Source organism: Hemiscyllium ocellatum, chromosome 39 (genome assembly GCF_020745735.1).
Source record: "Hemiscyllium ocellatum isolate sHemOce1 chromosome 39, sHemOce1.pat.X.cur, whole genome shotgun sequence".
NCBI lineage: Eukaryota > Metazoa > Chordata > Chondrichthyes > Orectolobiformes > Hemiscylliidae > Hemiscyllium > Hemiscyllium ocellatum.
In genome coordinates this window covers 19,586,783-19,610,903 of record NC_083439.1, presented here as the reverse complement: position 1 = coordinate 19,610,903, position 24,121 = coordinate 19,586,783, and the positions used below count along the sequence as shown (strand labels likewise).

At 40.6% G+C, this 24,121-nt stretch overlaps 1 protein-coding gene across 2 annotated transcripts in view; it reads right to left on the bottom strand.

Annotated features, from left to right (window-relative positions):
* The window catches only part of atp8b4 (ATPase phospholipid transporting 8B4), a 258,094-nt gene that overhangs the window by 165,631 nt on the left and 68,342 nt on the right, over nt 1-24,121 (bottom strand). The window lies entirely within an intron of this gene.

Below are 24,121 nucleotides of genomic sequence, written 5' to 3'. Positions count from 1 at the left end.
TAATGAGGTTAGTCCAGGGAAGTAAACAAATACATCTCAATGAGTCAAGTCAAAAGATATCAAAGGAACTGCCAGGCCATGTTCTCTTACAGCTGGCTTTAGAAGTTCAATGAAGGCAAGACAGATTTAAACTTCAAACTGACATAAGCCTTCTAATTAATTGGGGAAGGTTGAATTGAAAAGCCTACTTTCCCATACACTTAAGAATGCATAAAGAGGTTTGTGCAAAATATCCAACCTACAGAGTATCCGAAATACCCAAAGGAATGGAGGCCCTCTTCTTTTTAAAAACCTCTAGATTCAACTACTTCCACGGACTCCTGGCTCACCTCCACCACTCTACTCTCCAGTAACTGGAGATCATCTGAAACTCCATTCCATTATCACCTCTGTGTTAATTGCTTACAATGACTCCTACAGCGACATTTACTTTTAAAATTGTCATCCATGCTTTCAAGTCCTTCCCATGATTTCACCCCTCCGCATATCTGTCATCTCTAGTGACACAATGCTTTAAGACCCTAATTCTGGTGTGTTAAGAATCTGTGATTTTAATCACTCCACCATTGCCTATAATCCAAGCTAGACTTCTCCACCTTATTAGCCTGCCTCCCTCTTTAAAAGCATTCCTTATGACTTGTCTTGTTGACTTTTATTCCCCATCCAGTCTAACATCTCCATGTATGACTCTTTGTCATAGTTTGTTTAATAATGCTTTTGTGAAGCACCCTGGGACAATTTTGTCATGGTCCAGGCAGACACAGATAAAAGCTGTTGATTCAAAAATCTCTTAGAATTAAATGTCAGGGATGAACATTCTTTATTCCCAGGGAAAGTAGATTAATTTTGTGGTAATTATGCTACAAGAATACATAAATCACCTTTGGACATTAACTGTCCAGGAGAAACATGTTGTTTATAATTTTCTTACCAATGAAGCTGTTTTAATAATTTCTCTTTGTAACCTATAACCCTTTATTTGCCTTTGGGTACATCACTTGAAGATACTACAACTCCAAAAACAGAGTTTGCTGATGTAAATTGCTAGTTAATAGTTTTTAATCACCTGACCAAATCTCTGACTGTTTGGAACCTCAGTCAGGTTACAGCAGCATATCAAAAATAGTAAAGCTAAATTGCAATAAATACATAAAACTGTTATTGGTTCCTTCACTCATCTGACGTGATGAGTACCACAGGAATGTCAAATGCAAAAGGACCATGGTATATCCAACTCACCCTACTTTTCCAGTAGTCACATGAAGCAATGATAACTGAATTCTTGACTAATTTTATCAAATCATTCAATCTCTATTCGTCAACAACAGAACAGAAATTATGTCAGTAGTACTTGGACATTGGTGGATTTTTAGGCTCTGCAATGTACATATGTTTGCACCAAGTAATGCACAGTGGCTATGTGCTGCCACATCGTTTATTCACATTGTTGTGGTAAAGTTGCAATTTCGCATAATTGTGCGATCACTGTGAATGGGCTACAATTCATATGGGTACCATGGCTAATGGAAGATTGAATGAAATAAAATACTGTAGTCTGCCTGTTTCGAATATGACACAGAAAAATCCAATTAGTGGAGATCTTTGGGAACCACAGATCTTGGCACAACTGGCAAAACAATCACTTAGTGTCCATTGTTAATTGCTTTAAATGATGTAGCAAATCACTCAGTTTAAGAATCAACAAAATTGCTGTGATTCTGGAATCAAATATAACCCAGAACAGGTAAGAATGGTAGATTTCCTTTAATGAAGGACATTAAGGAATGAGATGGGATTTTCCAACAAGCAATGGTGGTTTCATGATCACCATTATGGAGTCCAGCTCCTGATTCCAAAAGTAAGAGTCCACGTGTGCTATACTAACCATATGTTACATCTCAAATTAATTAATATATGGTATTCAAAAATGTTATTTGGAATAACAACTTAGTCACATAATGTTTTATCATCATCACTTCCCTCATAACCAACTACTAATGTAGAAAAACTTCCTGTGGCAATTCACAAAGGCATAATCAAAGTAAATGAACATTTAGCCAAAGTTGGAATTATTAATGGGGCCAGTGAAAAACTTGGGGGAAAAAAAGGTGTATTTGAAACAGGGCCTGAGTGTCGGAGGAGCTGATGCAGAGGTAGTGGATTTAGGGACGAAACTTCAGAGCATGTGGATCCAGGTGGCTGAAGACAAAGTTGTCAAATTGTCGGCCAAAGGGAATTGAGTGGGAAAAGGTGGGGGTGCAGCACAATAAATTAAGAGTTCAGGGAGATGAGCTTGGGTAGGCTGGAAGAGGTTACAAAGGAAAGGTCAGAGAGAGAAGAATGAAAACAACAGGAGACGTAAATGCAAGCCGGAGGATTTTAACAATTTGAGGCAGTGGAGGCCTGGATAAAAGAACAAAAAATGGAAAACAATTAAACAGCAAAATACTTTGCAGCAGAATTACACAGTACATTTTTCAAAACACTACCGCTACAATGAAATAGCTATTTTAAAAGATTTTCTCATACTATCTATAGTCTCTGGGATGTGCTGTAATGCATGGAAGATAGTGAACCACCAGAAAAGACTAAATTTCCCATCTTGCACTGTTTAATGCCTTTCAGATAGCATCGTCAATCATTCATGATGAAAATGCTGTCAAGGATTAGTGCTGAAGTAAAACACACTGAGGGTCTTCATCTTCAACACCTGACACATTCATTGTGAATTGGGTTTCCATTATGCCCGACTGATTTCAATTAAAAAAAACACAGGTACGATGCAAACCAGGCTAATTTGCAATAAACCTCATCCAATGTCAGCCCATTGCCTGGATCCTGAGAATCACAGTGTATATTTGAATTAATAATACCTCAGTCAAAGCACTTTAATTTACGCATGCAATGTCTGTTGCTGCCCTACATTGAAACTTGTGAGGAACATTTGTTAAATGACACAAAGCAAGCAATTCCCCTTTTAGTCACATTCTGTACATTAGGACACCCCACACAATTTCAGACATCAATTCCACTGCCATTCTCTTGTCAGTACTGCAGGTACATGGGGGCCAGGCAATTCAATTCCAGATATAATCGGGTTGGTTATGTTAACCTGAACTACACAGCAATTCAGTACAAAGTGAATTACTTTGGTCCCTCTTCATTTACGTAGCACCAAAGCACAAACAGCATATCAAATGCATAACATTGCAGCATAACTCATCTGCAGACATTCAAGCAATCCATCAATTACTTTAAAATGAAATGCCCATGAGTACTTAATGAGTCACCTACTCCAGCAGACCATTATTTAGGTTATCACAATGTAATTCAATGCAACAAATTTCTTAAAGACACAAGTGTTTCTTCAATAACCCCCTACCCAAAAAAACATTGTCCTGTAAAAGCAGGAGAATGTAAAAATAATTCTGGAAATAAATCAAATTTGAAAGTTGGTTCGATTTGTAGTCAATTACCCTGCTGCCTACTTAAAAGTGAACAATGTTCCACTCTGACGATGAAATGATTGAGAACAATTTCCTTTGGGTAAGGCTAAATATATATTCCTCATCACTGTTTATGTGGTAATTGAAGGTGGTTCAACCTGACCCATTTCCAGTTGCCACTGCACTCATTATCAGATCACCACAATATGCAAATTCTGGTACCAAATATTTTCCTGAGCATCTGCCCAAATGCAAACCAACAAAAAATGTCCAGAACAAACATTTGAAGAGAGAGTTGGTTACATCTATTTTCATCAGACACTTGAGGAATATATTGTGTAGAAAATACTTACAAACGTTCTGGCCACTTTTAACCCTGGATCTGTCAACTGGGATGATTTTTAACTCTCAGAGTGCCAGTTGAGATAATTAACCAGAGAATGAGCTGGCATCAGAGAGCCATATAAATGTTTTCTCTGGCACAGGGTGAGAACAAATGGATGGTTGGCATTCGTTTTGTGCTCCTGGCACTAGGCAGAATAATCAATCTGTCAATAAGTCCTTCAAAACACTAGAAACTGGGAGCCACAATCTGCTGTCAAGGAGATTGAGAAGTACAGGTTAATAGATCATTGCCCTGCATCATGAGTCTTTGCCAAATGCATTTGCCTTTTGGAAGAAATTGTTTCAATTGACTCCCATTGAAGCTAGGATATTTACCAATAAAAGTTCTTCTGCCTAAAAGACGGTTCACGCCCCTCCTCTATATCGTATCACAGAATGCATGTAGCACAATGGTAGTGTCTCTATCTCTGAACCAGGAGGTTTGAGTTCACTTTCCCATCTGCTCCAGAAGTATGTCATTGAATGATAACAAACCTGAACATGTTGATGAGAAAATATCCACAATAGAATAGGAGACCAAAAGTGGTCTCCCATGGGGAAGTAAATAACTACTTTGGAAACCTCCAAGATTACAAGAAAGTCCCATGATGAGGCGAGCCCACATCATCTTGCTTTCAAAAGCCAAGGATTTAAGAGGGTGGTTCAGTTTGGAGCATGCGGAAGTGTTTTACTTTAGCCACTATCACCAAAGTAATTACACATATTCAGACATATTAGGGAACTATATGATTTTGAGGTTCAAACAGGTGCTGGGACACCTACATCGTACTTCTGTTTTTTGGTTAAATGTTTCCTGATGGGGAGGAAAAAGGACGGTAAGGAAGTCACATTTCAAGTTGTCTCTACACAGCTTTCATCTGTGCAGGAGCAACCTTTGGAAAATACAAGGCAAGAACAAAGGAAAGTTTGTAAGATTACAGTATGACTTTTTTAAAAAAACAATTTGTGTTATCATTTTGTGGATTTCTCAGTCAGTTAAAACAATGTAAAAAGCTAAACTAAGTTCTCGTCACTCTGGCCTATACTTATTCACTGCTCTACCTATATTATGTCTCCGAAAGCTAGAGTTTCCAAATAAACCTGTTGGACTATAACCTAGCGACGTGTGATTTCTAAGTTTGTCCATTTGGTGCACCAGTGAGCCATGGATTCTAAATTTCACACGGTTTTGTGCTGATAGACCAATCTGTTGAACGGAGAAGAGGAATTTAAACATTTTTAAATGAATACACGCCGAGAGGATGTTTCTATTCAATGGACTCCTTGCATGGAAGAAAATAGAACAAGGAGACAATGTTTCAAATCACGTAACAAAGAGATAAGGACACTCTTCCCTCAGAGGCCATTCATTTTTGGCATTCTCTTCCATTTAGAGCCTGGGTCACTGAATATATCCATGGTACTAGGCAGATTTTAATTGGCAAAAGAGGTAACAGTTATTGGGGGGGGGGGGAAACAGGCACAAAGATGTAATTAAAAGCCAGAATCATTTCAGCCCTGATCTAATTGAATGGTGGAGGAGGCTCAATCAGCTAAATGGTTTATCTTTGCTTCTATTTCTGATGAATTTATGATTGTACAGTTCAGCTAGAGATATATATCTCTCAGAATGAATTCTGAGGTAGAATTCTACTCAGTAATTCCAAATAAGGAACTACCAGCCAAGCTCTACTCTACTCATATTATTTAAAGCACTATTGACATATTTACTTTGGATGCAGAATGACTTCCTAAAAAGTTTTGAATTTGGTTACAATCAAAGATATTTAACACGACAAACCATCACTACCAGTAAACCTGTAGCTACCTGCTCACATTTTCTATTAGTTTCCACCTTGCCCCCATTGTAGTAAGATCTATATATTTGGAAATGAACAGCCAGAAGCCTGATTAAACACAGTGATACACAGACAGAAAGGCACGAGAAGACATCTTACCTGCAGCCCAACAGACGCAGGTTCCCATTTCATGTGATCACACGTCACTATGACACATGCTCAGTAACCATATCCAGAATAAACGATTTAGTTCCCTTTACATCCCTTCCAATGCTGTTTCACAATTGAGTTTCATAGCATTGAAACAGGCCCTTTGGCCCAACATGTCTGTACCATTTATCATCAAGCACCTACTGATTCCAGTCCATGTGGCTTATTATTGAACTACAAACATTTAACAGCTTTACTCCCCTTTCATGCCAACCCAACAGGTCTTCTCTATTTGAGGGACTTATCTCTAACAGTATCCTCAGTTGTGTGGTGTATAATCTCTTTTCTTTGGAGGGCTGGCACATTGATGGAGCGGAATTGTAGTTCATGGGCTAAAAGGACCACCTTTTCCCTTGTAGCCCTCCAATGCCTTCTCAGCAATCTGTCGCTGTTGAATATTTAACATGGTCAACTTTGGGTTTAAGGGGTGCTTCCTTTCTGGACAGCTCAGCTCATGAGCTGCTTAAGTTATTATCCTTCTGCTCAGTGAGATTTTTCTAATTATGTCCAGCTCACATGTAGGTTCAAAGTGTGTGATTGCAAAAGGTTTGGTGTCGACAACTGGCTTCTGCCTGTGCAGGGTAGGTCATCCACCCTGACTGAAGTTTCAACAGCACTGACTTTGTTTGGAAACTCTGAGACCTCTTTGTTGCATAATAAAGGATCTCTTTCTAACTCCATAATTCTTGATCTCTCAGATTCTGTAGGCACTTTACTGGCTCTAGAAATGGCTTTCCAGGTTTTCATTACTGCTAGGACGAGAAGAGAAAAGTTACTTTTTTCCATTCCAGCAGAGATCTGGCAATGTCCTCTGAGAAGAACTTGTTATCTAATGATTACTGCAGCTATTGTTGCTACATGTTCTGGGCCAGGAGGAAGCAATCTGAGCTCTTCTCCATTTTGTTGAAGGAAGCACTGGTTCTCCTCAAAAGAAACATTCTAGTTTCAGGAACTATGTCACCTGAATCAGATGAGAAATTTCACACTGGAACAAATGAACAGCTATTGTCTGCTGATTTCCTTCCCCTGTCACTCTCATGTAAAACCGCAGATCACTATCCTATCGACTCTCTGATGGATGGTCACAGGCTTCTTTGACACCTTGCTTTCTCACCCCTTCTAACTTCTGTGTTGGTAAAATGTGTAGGATTGCTCCACCCTCTGACAGATTGTAAAATGCTACAACTGGCGTCCTTGGCATTGGCTAACCAAAGAACGTCTAAAGTCATACAAGCAGATCCACACAATAAAGAATTGTAGCGATTAGCAATTATGTACAAGATCTCCATAGCCTCTTTTCCATTGTATCAGATTGTTCTTTGTTAAATCCGTTAAATACGAAGAAAGCCTGAGCCGATCCAAATCCATCGTCCATTTCCTAAGCATCTGTATGCTTCTGCTCCCCACCTACTCATGCATCTGCCCAGACATATCTTAAATGAATCTACCGTGCCTGCCTCTACTACCTCTGCTGGCAATGCGTTCCATGCACCTATCACCCTCTGTGTGAAGTACTTGCTGCATGTATCCCCCTTAAACTTTCCACTTCTCACCTTGAAAGCGTGACTTCACGTGATTGAATCCTTCACCCTTGCAAAAAGCTGATCTCTATCTAGCCTGTCTAAACTCTTCATGAGTTTGTAAACCTCAATCAGGACCCCCTCAATCTCCTTTTTTCAAATGAAAACAATCCTAGCCTACTCAATCTCTCTTCATAGCTAACACTTCTATACCAGGGAACAGTTCTAGTAAACCTTCTCTGCACCCTCTCCAAAGCATCCACATCCTTTTGGTTTCTTATTCCTGCACTTCCTGAGACCCAGTGTACAATGTGGGACGGGGATCCTCTCTATCAACCACAGTAAAGCATTCAAAAGAATCAATACAACTGCCCCGTATCTAATTGGAAATTCATTTCTCTGGCGATGGCCAGAATATCCACAAAGCAGAATTTGTCTCACTGACCTATCACTTCGCTTAAGAAGAATACGCATTTATCTTCTTGTTCCATGGGGGAATTTACTTATTGCTTCACTTCAGGTCAAAGTGGCAGCCTTTAAATGTCCAAACTACAGACTGATATTGTCTATTGAAGCTTCAGTAAACTGACTGAAAAATGGCCAATCCTTTGGGGTTCTGCACCTGTGGCCCAAAAGCATGTTATTGACAGGTGCTTACAGACCTTCACCCTACAGCCACACTACAACACAGCCCCAAATGAACATTATTTCATTGGTAACCACATACACTGGGCCTCCTCCTGCCATTTCTTCAGTGGCTGCACAGATTTGCCCATTCCACACTTCGATGCCTTGGCATGCCTCAATACCAATCACTAACTGCCCCCTACCCCCAGTTTCTGGTATTTGCCCCAGCTCTGGGATGGCCTCATGGTTTATCATCACTGGTCTTCACTTCTGGCTCTTGATAAGCTCCTTAGATTCTGTGGATCTGCCCAAAAACACATCCCTCCTTGATGTGCTCAATGCATTTTACGTGCTGTTCAAACAGAAGGTCAGTGAAATGATGTTCCTGCCCCAACAGCCTTGGATGCACAGGGTCTCTCAGTCATCACTGCAGACATCAGATCGGCCTTCTTGACAGTGAACCCATGAAAAGCGACTGGCCTGGATGGAGGCCCTGGCTGTGCACTCAGATCCTGTACTGACCTGGTGGCGGGAGTATTCACTGACTTCTTTAATCTCTCCTTGCTACAACCTGAAGTCCCCATCTACTTCAAGATGACTATCATCCCAGTACCAAAGGAAACACATGCTGTGTGCCTCAGTGACTACCGCCCAGTTGCTCTGACCTCCATAATTATGAGGTGCTTAGAAAAGTTCGTCATGGCTCACATCAATTCCAGCCTCCTAGCCTGCCTTGTTCCCTTGCAATTCACCTACTAGCACAACAGGTCCTCAGCAGACGCCATCTCCCTGGGCCTACACACATCCCCGGAGCACCTGCATCATCTACATCAGACTTTTACTTATTGACTACACCTCCATCTTTAACACTATAATCCCAAACAAACTCAGAGACCGAGGCCTCTGCAACTGGATCTTTGACTCCCTGACCCACAGACCACAATCTGTGAGACCAGGCAGCAATACCTCCTCCATGGCAACCCTCAACACCAACGTCCTACAAAGCTGCCTACTCAGCCTCTTACTGTACTCCCTGTGCACTCATGACAGTGTGGCTAAACTTTATCCGAATATCATCTACAGGTTCACTGAAAACACCACCATTGTAGGTCGGATATCAAGATAGAATACAGGAAAGAGTGAGAGATGTGGTGATGTGGTGTAAAGATAGCAATCTCTCCCTCAATATCAGCAAAATTAAACAGCTGGTCATCGACTTCAGGAAGCAAGTAGGAGGGCATGGCCCTATCGACATCAACAGAGCTGACGTGGAGATGGACAAGAGCATCGAGTTCCTAAGAGGGATGATCAACAACAGCCTGTCCTGGTCCATCCACATTGAGGCAACAGTCAAGAAGGTACACCAATACCTCTTCTTCCTCAGGAGGCTAAGGAAATGCAGCATGTCCAAAAGGATTATCACTAACTTTTACAGACACATCATAGACAGCATTCTAACTGGATGCATCACAGTTTGGTAGGGCAATTGCTCTGCCCAGGACCATAAGAAATTACAGAGAGTTATGACCACACCCAGTCCATCACACAAGCCAACCTCCCGTCCATTGACTTCATGTTCACTTCTCACTGCCTCAGAAAGACAGCCAACATCAAAGACCCCTCCCACCCTGGTTATAATCTCTTCCATTGGGCAGAAGATACAAAAGCTTAAAACACATGTACCAGCAAGTTCAAGAACAGCTTTTTCCCTCTGTTATTAAACTTCTGAATGGACATCTAAAATTTCAAATCTAATGTTGATCTTGCTTTGTGCACCTTCTTTGTTGCTATAACCATGTCTTCCTCGCTCTGTTCTATCATCCTATGATCTTTGCATGTTACATCTGCCTGTACTGCACAAAACAAAACTTTTCACTCTACCTAGACACATACAAAATAACATCCACATTCTTGTGATTGAACAACACCAGGGTTTATTAACTATAACCATATTCTGAGGATGGTAAGCGAGGATATCTTACTTGGAGTCCTGTAGACAGGCTCCAGCTCTGTGATCTGATGTCCCTATGACATAACTACTTTTGCGCATGGTTAGTAACTATACCAAGAGTTACAGGTATAATTTCCTTTACTCTACACCTACTAACCCCAACACCCTTATATCTGCTGTACAGCTGATATTAGGAAATACATGTACTAATGGCAGACGGGAGATTGGATGGAATAGGTATGGGTATCACACGAACATCTAAAATCTTTAAAAGCATTGGATGACAAGGGAGTGGTGATGCTGAATGTAAGGGTCAGGGGAAGGGGAATGATGCAAGGAGGAAAAGTGCTCTCCTGTGAAATATTTCTCTTTTGTTCCCCCATCAAACACCTCCACATCAAACACCATTATCAAACACCAAAGCCCTACATCACCATCCTATCACTCAACGTGAGGACTCCACTTCAATCACTCAAAGTTCCACCATCATTCCCTCGATACTGCCACAGATTCTGATGTCAACTCTTGTTAGAATTTCTGCACAGGTAATATTGTGAGGTGCAGTGTTGTGTTAAAATTACAACATCGCAAATGTATCTTTCTCTATCATTACAAGGAATTATGAATCCATTTGATGACCTGAAGCAAGTAACTGACAAAGCTGATAAATCCTTTCAGCTATTTTTCTGAGAGCTTACTTTTTAGAGAAGAAAACATTGGGGTGGGATCTTCCCAGATGCTGAACGATGTGAGCATTGGTGAGGAGGTTGGGAAGATCATGAGGTCAGCAGTGAGGAGATTCTTGATGTAGTTACATGACACTGATGTAGAACAGTAATCTACAGCAACATGTCCAACCCTCTGAATGATCACTGCTGGAAAACATGACAAGCTGCCTGGCTTTGTGTCTACGCCAAAGAAATCAAGGTAAGACACTGAGCCAGTACGTTCTGAAGGAATTAGCAATATGCACAAAGGCAAGATGGAGATGTCATGAACATGCAGGTAGGCACAAAATGACAGTGATAAGAGAGCAACTGACACAGCTGATAAATCCTTTCAGCTACTTTTCGGAGATCTTCCTTTTCAGTGAGTAAAACATTTGGGGTGGAATCTTCCCAGATACTGAATATTGTCTGCATAGGTGAGAGAGTTGGGAAAGCTGTGAAGTTGGCAGTGATGAGAGGCTTGATGTCGAGAGCAAAGCATCTGTACAAACACAATAGGACCATAAAACAGGAGCAGAAATTAGGCCATTCGGCCCATCAAGTTAGCTCCACCATTTGATCATGGCTGATAAGTTTCTCAAACCCAAGGAGCCCTGCAGTGCAGTCGGTTCTGATTGCGTCAGTGCAGACCAAAGTGCAGGATTGGAACGGTGGCCCAAAAATGTAAGGAAGTTGGCAACGGTATTGTGGTGAAGTTGGGGCATATCTCATGCCAGCCACCGAGGACAAAGGAATGCAGGCAGTCACTGCCCGTGGAGCATGTCCTGAGTGTTTGGGGGATGCTGAACAAGATGGAGGCCCTGAGGAGCAAACGGCCAGTTGGAATTACCAAGCTCCCTTTGATGACATAATTGTTACCATTTAGTTTCTCTCCACTTCCTGGTAAAATACCAAAACGCAATAAATGAGACAAGATTAGGTAATAATTAGATATTAATGTATGCAACTAGGCCACTTGCTGCTTACTGGTGAGATTTTCATCTCACTGTTGCAATCTCGGTTGAAAAATTGGACATTTTTTCTTGCCATCTAGAATCTCGGTATTCTGATCTCGCCATAACATACCGCTGTCTCACCAACGTCCATGTACCCCAGGGACTGGGAAAATACCAGCCAGACAGGGATAACAAAACAGCTTGGGAGAGTCAGAGAGAGAAACAAATACAGAAGAGGAACAGATGGACAGTGGTAGAGAGAGGAGAGAGCATAGAAAGACAGGTGGTAAGGTGAGGCATAACCCCAAAGCAAAATTCTATTATTAAACAATACTTATTCATCTTCTCATTTTATAACAAAAATAAAAAAAAGTCGCATATATTCAGGTCTAACCTTCTTGTAACGTCTAATGCACAGTGAAAATGATCCTAAACACTTGCTTTCCCCTCCTTCAGTTCTAAAGGGAATTGAAATAATGAACTCCAAACCCCACACTGCTCTCACTGTTCTGAATTATAGCATCAATTACTGCAGTAGCAAGTACATAGAGCTGGAATTTCCACTGGTTGTGTTTGTACTTTTTAAGCACTCTGCTCAATTGCAGCTAAAGCAATGTAAAAGGTCAGGAAATTTCAAATTCAACTTCTGCTTGGGTCAAGAGCTCTTGCGATCTTTCGGATCAACTTTTAAAACATCCTAAAAACTAACTTAAATGATTCACCCTTGCGAGGTTTCTGCCAATTGCTTCTTTTGCAGGTCTTTCAAAAACTCTTAAAATTAAGCTCCTTTTTAGGTACAAAGGTAATAGACAAGTTTTACAAGAATTTATCTTTTGGTTTAAAATTCCTAAAGAAACTCACAACTGGACCCAATACAAACAATAAACGGTTCTTTACAGGTTTTTTTTTAAAAGAGTCATTTCTAGGTGTTTAAAATGGAGTTGTTCACAGGCTAGGTAATAATTATGTTAATGTATAATGCCATTTTCTCTCAGACATCTGAAATGTTGTCTGATTGCATTCTTTTCCAGAATATTCTGCATTCGGTGAAATGCAAAAGAGATTTTGGGTCAAAATTTGAGTAAATAAACTACTTCTGAAATCTGGTGCAACTGAAAGGATTACTTACCATGTAGCAGATAATTTCATTCCTCACAAAGGGTATTTGCTTGGTTCAGCATTGTCTGGACTTTCAGAAGTATATCTGAACTTGACAGGCCAAATGGCCTCTTTCATGTTTAGAATCATTGCATGACTTGATGACTCATAGATCGATAGGTTGCCCTGGTAATGGCAACAAGTTTCTGCTACTCTTTACTAGGCTTGTAAAACCACAAAAATTTAGCCAAGGGGAAGCATTCGAGATAGTGGTGATGTCACTGGCTGAGTAAACCAGAATCCCTGCTAACGTTCTACATTTGATTTCCACCATGGCAGATCCTGGAACAAAAAGCTAGCCTAACTGCAACCACGTACCCATTGTTATAAAAACTCATCCAGCTCGCTAATGTGTAATCTACCCTTCGTACCCTGTGTGGTCTTCATGTAACTCCAGAACCAAAGAAATTTGGCTGACTCTTAACTACTTTCTGGGTAATTAGAGATGGGCAATCATTCTGGCCGAGCCAGTGTCACCCACATTCAATGAACAATCAAAGAAAACAAATTCCAGCATCATCTCACAGTGGCCACTAACTATAGCAATCCATCATCAGATGCATTTTACTGTTGGAAAGGGTCACCGGAATAGTTCACTTATGCAGTGAGCTCATGACTGCAAATGCACAAAACTTTCTTGCATCGCAATGTTGTGATTGTCTCTCTTGTTCGCAGAGACTGATTTTACTAAAGAACAGGTGGCAATTATCATTTGAGGAGAACAGTATCTTCATTGGAAGGAAGCACATTATCAGGTTACTGGGCCAATTCAGAAAACACTCTCTCAATGCTGCTGTGCATTGATTTATGAGTGGAGTCTGGAAAAACAAAATCTCTTGCTCTAGATGCTGACGGGCCTCCTGGGCATTTTCACAATTCTCACTTGTATTTCTCTTTACTCAAGTTCAGTCACTAGCTATTTTCACAACTAATTACAATGGGAAGGAAAAACAAAGCAAGTAAAATCTCCAATTAAACTATTACTTCGATCGGGAAAAAAATCCATTATTTATTATCTGCCCAAGTATTTTGAGAAATCCATAAATTTGGATAGGGTCCAAGTGCAGGGAAATGGGGTTAGCATGGACGGACATTTTGGTCGGCATGGACCAGTTTGGGCCAAAGAGCCTGACTGCCTGCTGTAGGACTCTGACTCTAAGAGTGCGAGAAGCAGAAGTTCCTCCATGTTTGGAGTCAATGGTTTTACATCAATGTTATCTTTCGACTTGGCTGTCGCAATGCTCTCCTGACCAGTCTCAACTCTCACACAGTACAGAAAAATGTTTGTTCATTCTGCTGCTACTACCAACTTATATTAAGTCCTGTTTACTCTGCATCCCTGTCCAGTAATACTTCCACTTTAAAATATTTGTCCGAATTTTCATACTGTGTTATCTCTCGCTACCATCCTTACAACCCTATGAGTCATCGGCGTTCTTCAATTTTGGCCTCTTGTCAGTCAGTGTTTGAATTGCGATGCAATCACATACAAATAGTCACATGACCTTTACCATGCGATGCACACACTGAAGCACTTTAAACACAGACTGAGTACAGTTTACTCTGCTGTCTTATTCAGACACCATGTTCTATGCTCATTAGAGCTGGGATTGAGTGTTGGAGGTCTATAAAACAGCATAGCCACTTATAGAAGGACACAGGAATGTTCACAAATGTTAATGCTGCTACAAACAACTGAAAAGAACAACAGACACCAGAGCAAAAACATATGACACATGAACTACACTCCTGGGTAGGTAAAATCTCTCAGATGAACAGTCAACAACAAAACAACAACAACATACACACTATTAAGAAACCATCACAATTTAAAGATGGTGTGCAATGCATAGGCATATTGATGAGAATAGCAAACTGTTTTAATGCATGAGAACCAGTGTGCAATTATGATCGGAAAAATCCCAAGTGCAAGCAATCCATGCAAATTCCTTTCTATTCGTTGGGAAAGTGAGGGGAGAGGGGCATAGATTTAAACACATTCATCTAACAGATAAAAAACGGTCATTTGAGTTTTTTTTAAATAAGGCAGCTATCTTACACTAAAGACAGACAAGACTGCTGCCTTGTGAGCACAAGAAAGTCAGAAATTCTCCTCTCCACCAATTGTGGTTTTGTCATCAGATGTCTAGGCCTCAAACTCTGGAATTCCTTCTTTAAATCTCTCTCTATGTGACTTGGTGTCAAATGCCATCTTACCACATTAGAGGGGCTCCATATAAATGTTGATAAATGTTGAATAATAAATTGAGATGAAGCATCAGGGTTTACAGAAAGAGAGCTTGCCACAGCATAGCATTTGTATTGAAACACTTCAGTATTACCCAGCATAGTAATTCAACAAAGTTACACACACGTTAAACTAATTGGAAATGATCTTGCAAAAGTATTCCACTGCCTGGATTTCTAAACAATAGTCTTCAGCATAACACTGACTAATAAAGAAACTGTTCAAGGAAACTTACAGCAGTATTTGTACCTTGCTAATTTTTGGGCATTAATAGAACTTAGCGGGTTTTGAGAAGATTTGTACCTCAGGTTGAGGTTCTGGATGTAGGTTTGCTTGCCGAGTGGAAAGTTCATTTCCAGACGTTTCGTCACTCTACTAGGTAACATTTTCAGTGGGCCTCCTGCGAAGCACTGTACATGATTCCTATTTATATGCTTGGGTTGGTGAGGTTATTTCCTGTGGAGATGTCATTTCCTGTTCTTTTTCCTCAGGGAGTGGTAGATGGGATCTAATCGATATATTTGTTGATAGAGTTCCGTTTGGAATGCCATGCTTTTAGGAAATCTTGTGCGTGTCTCTGTTTGGCTTGACCTAGGGTGGATGTGTTGTCCCAGTCGAAGTGGTGTCCTTTCTCATCTGTATGTAAGGATACTAGTGAGAGAGGGTCATGTTGTTTTTGTGGCTAGTTGATGTTCATGTATCCTCGTGGCTATTTTTCTACCTGTTTGTCCAATGTAGTGTGTTACACAACACATCCATCTGAGGACAAGCCAAACAGAGACATACATGAGAATTCTTGAAGCATAGAGTTCCAGTTGGAATGCTATCAACAAACATATCGAGTTATACCCCATCTACCACCCCCTGAGAAGAAGAACAGGAAATGACATCACCAGAGGAAATAACATCACTAACCCAAAGAAACCCAAACATATAAATAGAAAGCAGGAATCATGTACAATGCTTCGCCTGAGGCCCACTGAAGATGTTACCTCGTAGGGTGATGAAACATCTGAAGATGAACCTTTCAGCTCAGCAAGCAAACCTACATCCATTAATAGAACTATTAGGCACTATTTTCAGGATGATCACCCTTAAGAGACATTAAGTGATAATAAAAAATAAAAAATGAGTCAACTTCTCAAAGCAATACGTTCCAATTTATTATCAACGTGACAAGGAACCACACTATGTTCAATTCACTGGGATGTTTTAATTTCTGAAAATCAGCTTTTTAACATTGAAATTCAGTTTCTACAATTCTGATGATAAGTATAAAATAATGACCATAAAAGGAACTCAAATCCAAACAAACAAATATGAAATCTAATGAAGGGAAATGTTAAAGCAATACCAATCTTAGATTCAAGGTCCACCTCTTCTCCAGAAGAGTGTTTTTAAAAAAATAATTCATTCACAGGATGTGGGCATCACTGGTTAGGCCAGAATTCATTGTCATCACGAGCGATGTCATATATAGGCCAGACCAGGTAAGGATGGCAGTTTCCTTCCCTAAAAAGCTTTAGTGAACCAGATAGATTTATTCCTGATAAATGATAATGATCATCATTAGATTTTTGATTGCAGATTTTTATTGAATTCGCATTCTACCATCTGCTGTGGCTGGATTCAAACCCAGGTCCCCAGCTTATGACCTGGGTCTCTGAATCATCAATAGTCTAGCTACCACTAGGCCATCACCTCCGCTAAATCTGCAAACAACATTAAAAAATTTAATCCAATTTTGATAAACTGCAGGTGCTGAAGATCTGAAACAAAAACAGAAATTGCTGGAGAAACTCAGCAGGTCTAGATACATCTGTGCAGCGAGAGAGAGCAGAGTTAGCACTACGAGTCCAATGACTCTTTTTTCAAAAACCAATTAAGATCATTGAGTGTTGCTTTTGTGTGTGAATACAAAAGGTTGGCCAAACTAATTACTTTCTTACATAAAGCCGAAGGCCACGTACCTTCAAGCAAAAACATGAATTTGCTGCATGAAGATCAGTAATATTCTTAAAAGCAGCATGTCAGAAAGGTCAGAACTGTTATGATCCATGAAATCAATCAAGCATGTTTAGAATGTAAAGCATTGCAGGAAGCACATAAAGTGACTAAGTTGCACGTATGAATTCATCTTGAAAGGTAGGAACAAATATTTTTCATTACCTGTTATAAAGTGCAAGTCAGATGGGAGTCATTGGGCTGAGTGTTAGTGGACCCTATGGTGTTAAGGCATGGAGCAAAGGGGGGAATAAAGTGTTAGAAACCACAGGGAATGTGCACAGTGCCCAGACTCGATAATAAAGAGATTAGTCTCTTACTATCATCCAACATAAAATGATAATTTCCTACCGGTCTCTCTCATGCTTATGTACTTGCAGCTAAACAGTAACTTGTGACCAAATGCAACAATAGTCTTTGGATACTGGTTGCTGGTCCTGAAGCTGGATGATTGATAAGCCAGGTTTTGAGACAATGCACTTGGGATTACAATTTGAATCTCTCTTTCAGGTTGCCCCCACTTGGGACGAATTTGGGCAAAATTGATCTAGCTTCACCTTTGTGCAGGTCTCTTGTATAATACCATAGTTGATCAACAAAACCAAGCTAAAAGAAGCCCAATTGCGTACGAGCATAGGATAGATGAGAATGGCACTCTGGAGCATGAGAACATGCCAAGGTTGGGTTAATAACAGGGGCAGAGAACAAGTAGCTTTACCATGTAATCTTCAGTTTCTTTTTATAGCAAGCCACGTTTTCAAAAGCAGATTTAAGCAGAAAAGAGCACAAAACCATAAATACCACATTCATCGTCTGTGACCAGCTTAAGGAAATCGAACAAATGCTCCCTGGGAAGTCCACCTTCAGAAGTGCTCCAATGCAATCCAGCAGGAAATGGGTTAATTAGCCTTTGTTCGTATTTCCAGAAGTGTTTCTCCCACATTCATATCACCCAGTTTGGTTCCCATTGGTTTCAGAGGAAGTGAAGGTCTCCCCACTGCTGTAGGTACCAATTCTGCCTTTCGAAAGATGAGACAGTAGTGCCGATAGGTTTTGGCACAAAAGCTCAAACTGCTGGTGAAAACAATTGTAATGCTACACTGATGATAGGCAGGCACTGGTCATTTTTCACTCCCTATCCCATATGCAGTTTAAAATGTACGATACAGCAGCACAATTAGGCCCCAGTCTGCTCCACCATTCAATCATGGTTAATAATGTTTCTCACTCCATTTTTATGCCTCCTCCCCGTAACCCTTGGATCAAGAATCTACCTTGGGCTCCACAACTTTCTACTGCAACGAGTTCCACAGATTCACCATCCTTGGGCTAAAGAAACTCCACCTCCTCAGTTCTAAAGTCCCATCAGTGCTGTGCCTTTGTGGTCTAGTCTCCCCTAACGGTCAAACATTTTCTCCACATCCACACTATCCTGGCCTCTCAGAATTCTGTAAGCTTCAATAAGATACCCCCTCAGCCTTCTAAACTCCATTAAGTGTAGGCCTTTGCTGAGCCCTCCAGTCTTTAACTTTTGCCATAATTTTCCACGCAACTGAACTTAATCCCCACTTTTATAGTTTAAAGCCCTATCCACTGCCCTAGTTGTGCGATGTACTTGCTCAACACTAAACTGCACTTACCTCCACACCCTAACCTAACCTAGTCTAGCCTCCGCTGAATTCTCTCTCAGTCAGGAGTATGGTGCTGGAAAAGCACAGCAGGTCAGGCAGCATCCAAGGACCTGGACAGTTGACGTTTCAGGCAAAAGCCCTTCATCGGGAATGAAGGGCTTATGCCCAAAATGTTGATTCTCCTCTCAACTCTGATCTCTAGCATCTGCAGTCCTCACTTTCTTAAATTGAGAAAGAATTCAAGAGATGTTCCCTTCAGCTGCTATGACAAAATTTAAATCGCAGCACTTGCATACGTCCAAATTATTAAATGGAAACTAAAATGCCCAAGGACAGCTCCCTGGGGGATATACCTCTACTTACATCCTACCACTTACAAACATAGCTTTTATCACACGATCTTCTGTCCATCCCCATGTGTCTATTGCGATTTTCTTAGAAATATAGCATTCTTTAATTTCCAAAACAAACCACTGGAGCACACAATTCCTAACAAATATCCAAAAGTGCCACACCTGCCATGTTCTCCATTAACGAATTCTTGAAGAATTCTCCTCAGTTAGTCTAACATGACCTAACCATTGCAAACCCACACTGGCTGTTGCTGATTAGCCTTTAACCTTCAAAGCAGCTGTCATCTCCTTCTCAGGTTAGGGAGATATACTGTCCAATCAGCATCCGTATTCTGAGGCACAAAGTGTCTGACACTAATGCATTGTGGATGGCACGGTGGCACAGTGGTTAGCACTGCTGCCTCATGGCGCTAGAGACCCGGGTTCAATTCCCACCTCAGGCGACTGACTGTGTGGAGTTTGCATGCTCTCCCCGTGTCTGTGTGGGTTTCCTTCGAGTGCTCCGGTTTCCTCCCACAGTCCAAAGATGTACGGGTCAGGTGAATTGGCCATGCTAAATTGCCCGTAGTGTTAGATAAGGGGTAAATGTAGGGGTATGGGCGGGTCGGTGTGGACTTGTTGGGCCGAAGGGCCTGTTTCCACACTGTAAGTAATCTAATTTAAAATTCATTTCTTAATGTTAATCCTTTGCAATACTAACCCCACATTCCTCACTTAACAAAAGGAGCACCGTTGCCAATGTGGATGTGGCTGAAGAGTCTCTCAGCTGTCATCAAAACTGTTCCAAAGCAAAGCAGTCAGGTATCTAATTTGGAAACTGTGAGGGAACCAAATAGATCATTTCTGCTTTTTTTTTTAAAATCAGTATACATTTGAACTTTCTAACCTTGTTTTTAATTCCTCTTTGGGAAAAAGTTGAACTAATTAGATTTTCAGTGCAGGTGCTACCACAATGAAGGCTTCAGTTTTCAGTCGTTCACGTTCAACTATCGAATATGTCAAGACACTGCAACCCTGGTTTGTAGCCTATGAGGCTTGTGGCTCCAAGTGCTACTTGGAGAGACAGCTCCCCTTGTCTGTTCGAGTAGCTTGTTGACTGTTAAGGCTTTCCCCTCATCTAGGAGAGTTTGAATCTGGAAGGTTTCTGCAGAGTCTATTTACACTATTTACATAACACAGTTCCCTGTAAGTCCATCTCTTGTTAATTTATCCTTTCTTCACAGTCTCTTGCACATGAAGAGCCAAAGCATCGTTTTCTGTGCTGTAAGAATGCTATGCTTCCACGACAGCTGATGTTATTGTTACCAGGCGATGTGCATTACCATCATGCGCAATAAACTGCACAATTCATCGTAGTGAGACTGGCGTTTCCCCTGGAATTCAGTGGTAACAAAACAAATAAACTCTGTTCTTCATAAGATTGTGCAAAACGTACATAATGTCTTACAACATAAATGGGGAAGGAAAAGGTAACACCGCTCTGCTGTGGTGTAACCTGTTGACACCCTGAGCTCTGAATTACCCCATTTACATTATCGGCCAGAATTCAGAGCAGCATCAACAATAGCGAAAGAACTGGAAGGATGTCCAACCCCACTGAAGTCATTGCTTCCAAGCTTTAGCTTCCTCCCTTGTGCAAGGGGAGATGCACACAGGCCAGCAACATCAAAGCAACGCAATTGGCACACATTGGTCTGTTGACAGATGGTAGCCTAAAAACAACTGTCTGTGTGTAATGGAGTACTATAATTGCTGACATTGCTGCCTCTGGAGATGGCATGAGAAACCAGCTGTTTAAAGCTGCCTCATTTTTAAAAATTCTTTCATGGGACATAAGCTGGCTGCGAATTGTCCATCCCCAGTTATCCCTCAGAAGTTGATGGTGAGCTACCTACTTGAACTGCTCAGCAGTCTTTTCCATTTCGATGCAACTGAGAGGCTTGCTTGGCCAGTTTCAAAGAGTAGTTACGGGGATGGAATCACAAGTTAAGGACAGCTGATCACCTCCCGAATGATAGGAGTAAACAGTATCTTTTTTTCACTATGACAAGTGGGGCAGCATGGTTGTTCAGTGGTTAGCACTACTGCCTCAAAGCGCAGGGACACGGGTTCGATTCCAGCCTCAGGTGACTGTCTGTGGGGAGTTTGCACATTCTCCCAGTGTCTTCATGGGTCTCCTCCAGGTGCTCTGGTTTCCTCCCACGATCACAAAGATGTGCAGGTCAGGTGAATTGGCCGTGCTAAATTGCCCATAGTGTTCAGGGATGTGTAAATGAGGTGTATTAGTCAGGGGTAAATATTGGGTAGGGGAATGGGCTCTGGGTGGGCTACTCTTCAGAGGGTCGGTGTGGACTTGTTTCCACACTATAGGGATTCTATGAAAAAAATGTTTTAAGGACACAGTATTAAGAAAAGCTTTTCAATTCTAATTAATTAATTGAATTCCAAATCCAGTGGGACTTGAATACTCAGAACATTAGCCTGGATCTCTGAATTACTAATCCAATAACATGATCAGTATGGCACCAGTTTTTGTGTAGGATTTTAACTCCTCCCACAGTATCGTGATATAAAGGCTTTAGCTGTGATTCAGCTAGTCTGGGCCCATGCTTGCCATTCATGCATATTTCTTCTTCGATTATGAATGGATACTTGTTATTCCCTCAGAGAAACACAGTGAAAATGCACATTAGGAGATATTTATAACTTACGTAATGGTACACAACAAGCAGATCAGTCTTGAGGCATTGTAAAACACAGACAGCAATCACATCTTCTTAACTGGACCCTGTCCTTATTTTAAGTCAAGGATCCCAATCCCAAGGAATACAGTGAGCTTAGGAAAGAAATTGAAAGGCTGCAAATGCATGGAACACTATAGACAATACAATTAAATTCTATTCATAACAACGCAATAGCAGTCACCATAAGAATTCTATTTGCTATGTTTTAGCTTCTGATAGCCTTAAACCAAAAGCAATATGTATCTCATGTCTGACATTGTAAAATGTGTGTCACAGTTAATTTGTAATAGTGCTGACTGCTAACTATATTCCCAAGGCAATGGTTTAATTTTGCAATTTATTCAGTTGCTGTTACCAGCCCTACTTTATGCTGTAATTTAGTGATTCACGACAGTAGTCTGTTACTTCTCATGACACTACTTCCAACAGTCATGCAGTAAAGAGGTTTTTTTTCCTGTCCCTTCATCACTCTGTGCAGCATGTAATGATCTACATTTCTCCCCAACCAACTTGCAATGTGAAGGCGTATCAACTACGCAATTTATTCATTGTATGGCCCAAAGGTTGTGTTAAGGGTTTGGTTTGAGACGCAAGACACAGCTGGAAAGAAGATGGAGCAACTTTAGCATCTGTGGTTAACTAATGAAATCTTCTCACAAACTGTGAATAAACAACATTTAAAACGATGAATAACTGCAACCATTTGTTAGTTCACAAAGTAACACAAAATTGATATTGACATAATATATATAAATCTTTTTTTAAAAAATAGTATAAATATTCCAATCCAACCTAAATCAGGTTCCTAAACTTCTTGAATAAAAACCGAAAGAACTACAGATGCTGAAAATCAGAAACACAAACAGAAATTGCTGGAAAAGCTCAGCAGGTCTGGCAGCAGCTGTAAAGAGAAATTGGAGTTAACGTTTCAGATCAAGTGACCTTTCCTCAAAACCAAAACTTCTACCCGTTCTGACTTCAATTCCCAATTTAACTATTGGTGTGACCCGAGTGAGAATCGTGGGGTGAAGGGCTCTTTGTGAATGGAGGTCTTGCCAACAAGAGTGGGAAATGCAGCTACTATACCTCAGTCAGAGCATCATGGCCAGCCACTGCTGCCTCCACAGCTCACAACCTCGAACTATCAGCTTGCAAACCCACTTTGAGAAGCACTGATCTAAACTACAATGAATCACAGTACCTCTTTGTAAATGATGCTCTGTCACTGTGTTGTATTTGGTTCCACACAATATTTATGTGCTATATTAAAAATTTGCAACCGAAATAAAATAATCAATTAGAATAAAACAGGGTAAAAGCAGAAACATTTACTGCTCCATTTCAAGACCTATGCTAACGATATGCAAATAATCCTCGAGAAGAAAATAAGAGGCAAAAAGATCACAGTGAAAGAAAAACAACTGAAATACTGACAAATTCTAGGGCACGTTATGGGGTTTAACTGGATTTTTAAAAATGGCAAATTGACTGAGTTCTAAACAATGTTTCAAAAACTTTAAGAAGAATTACAAATTGCTTTATATTTTATTCCAGTCATAACACTGCTCAACAATCATTCCAACTAAGATCTTAATTGACTTGTAGGAGTGAGGTATCATTAATCTTCCAATGCGTGTATTGTCACAAACATGGAGCACACTGGCAATCATCATCAGCAATGACAAACAATGTGCCACACAGTAATGGCAATTTCCTTTACTCGCACAGAGACAGCATCCTGGTAATTAATAATATATAATCCACATCAGGGAGCAATTTAAAGATCTTGGGGTTCAGTTCATTCATTTTAAATCAAATTTTGTTCTCATGTCTCATATGATCTCCGGCCTTTAATCATGCTATCGATCTGAAGCCATTCTCAGCTATCCACTCCAGTCTTTATAACACACGTCAAGCAGATGAAACAAAAACTTAGCACAGACAATCTAATCTTAAAGCAGGAACTGACTGCGGAGGCCACACTATTTGCCAGCAGCCTAAGTGCAGTATGCCAACTGCCAACCCACTCTCAACCCATTATGATTTCCTTTCTAGAAAGGGATCAGGTATCAAGCTCTTGTATATGAATGCACAATAAATGTTTCAACACCCTACAACACTTTCAAATTCAAAGCATGTATCTGTTACAGCTCTACAATCAGAAAACCTACATTGAAACAGGAGGCTATGTTGTCGATCTAGGGAATTAAAAGGAAGCAGGATTGTGGAAATTTACAGCAGCTATTGTTGTTGTTGCTATTGGCAACACACTAATATCCACCCACTCATCAATGTACAAGATGGTGAAGATTGTGGCAGAATAGAAGCCCTTCATATTTTTTGCAATAGTAATTTTTTAGAGATATTGATCGGACTCGATCGA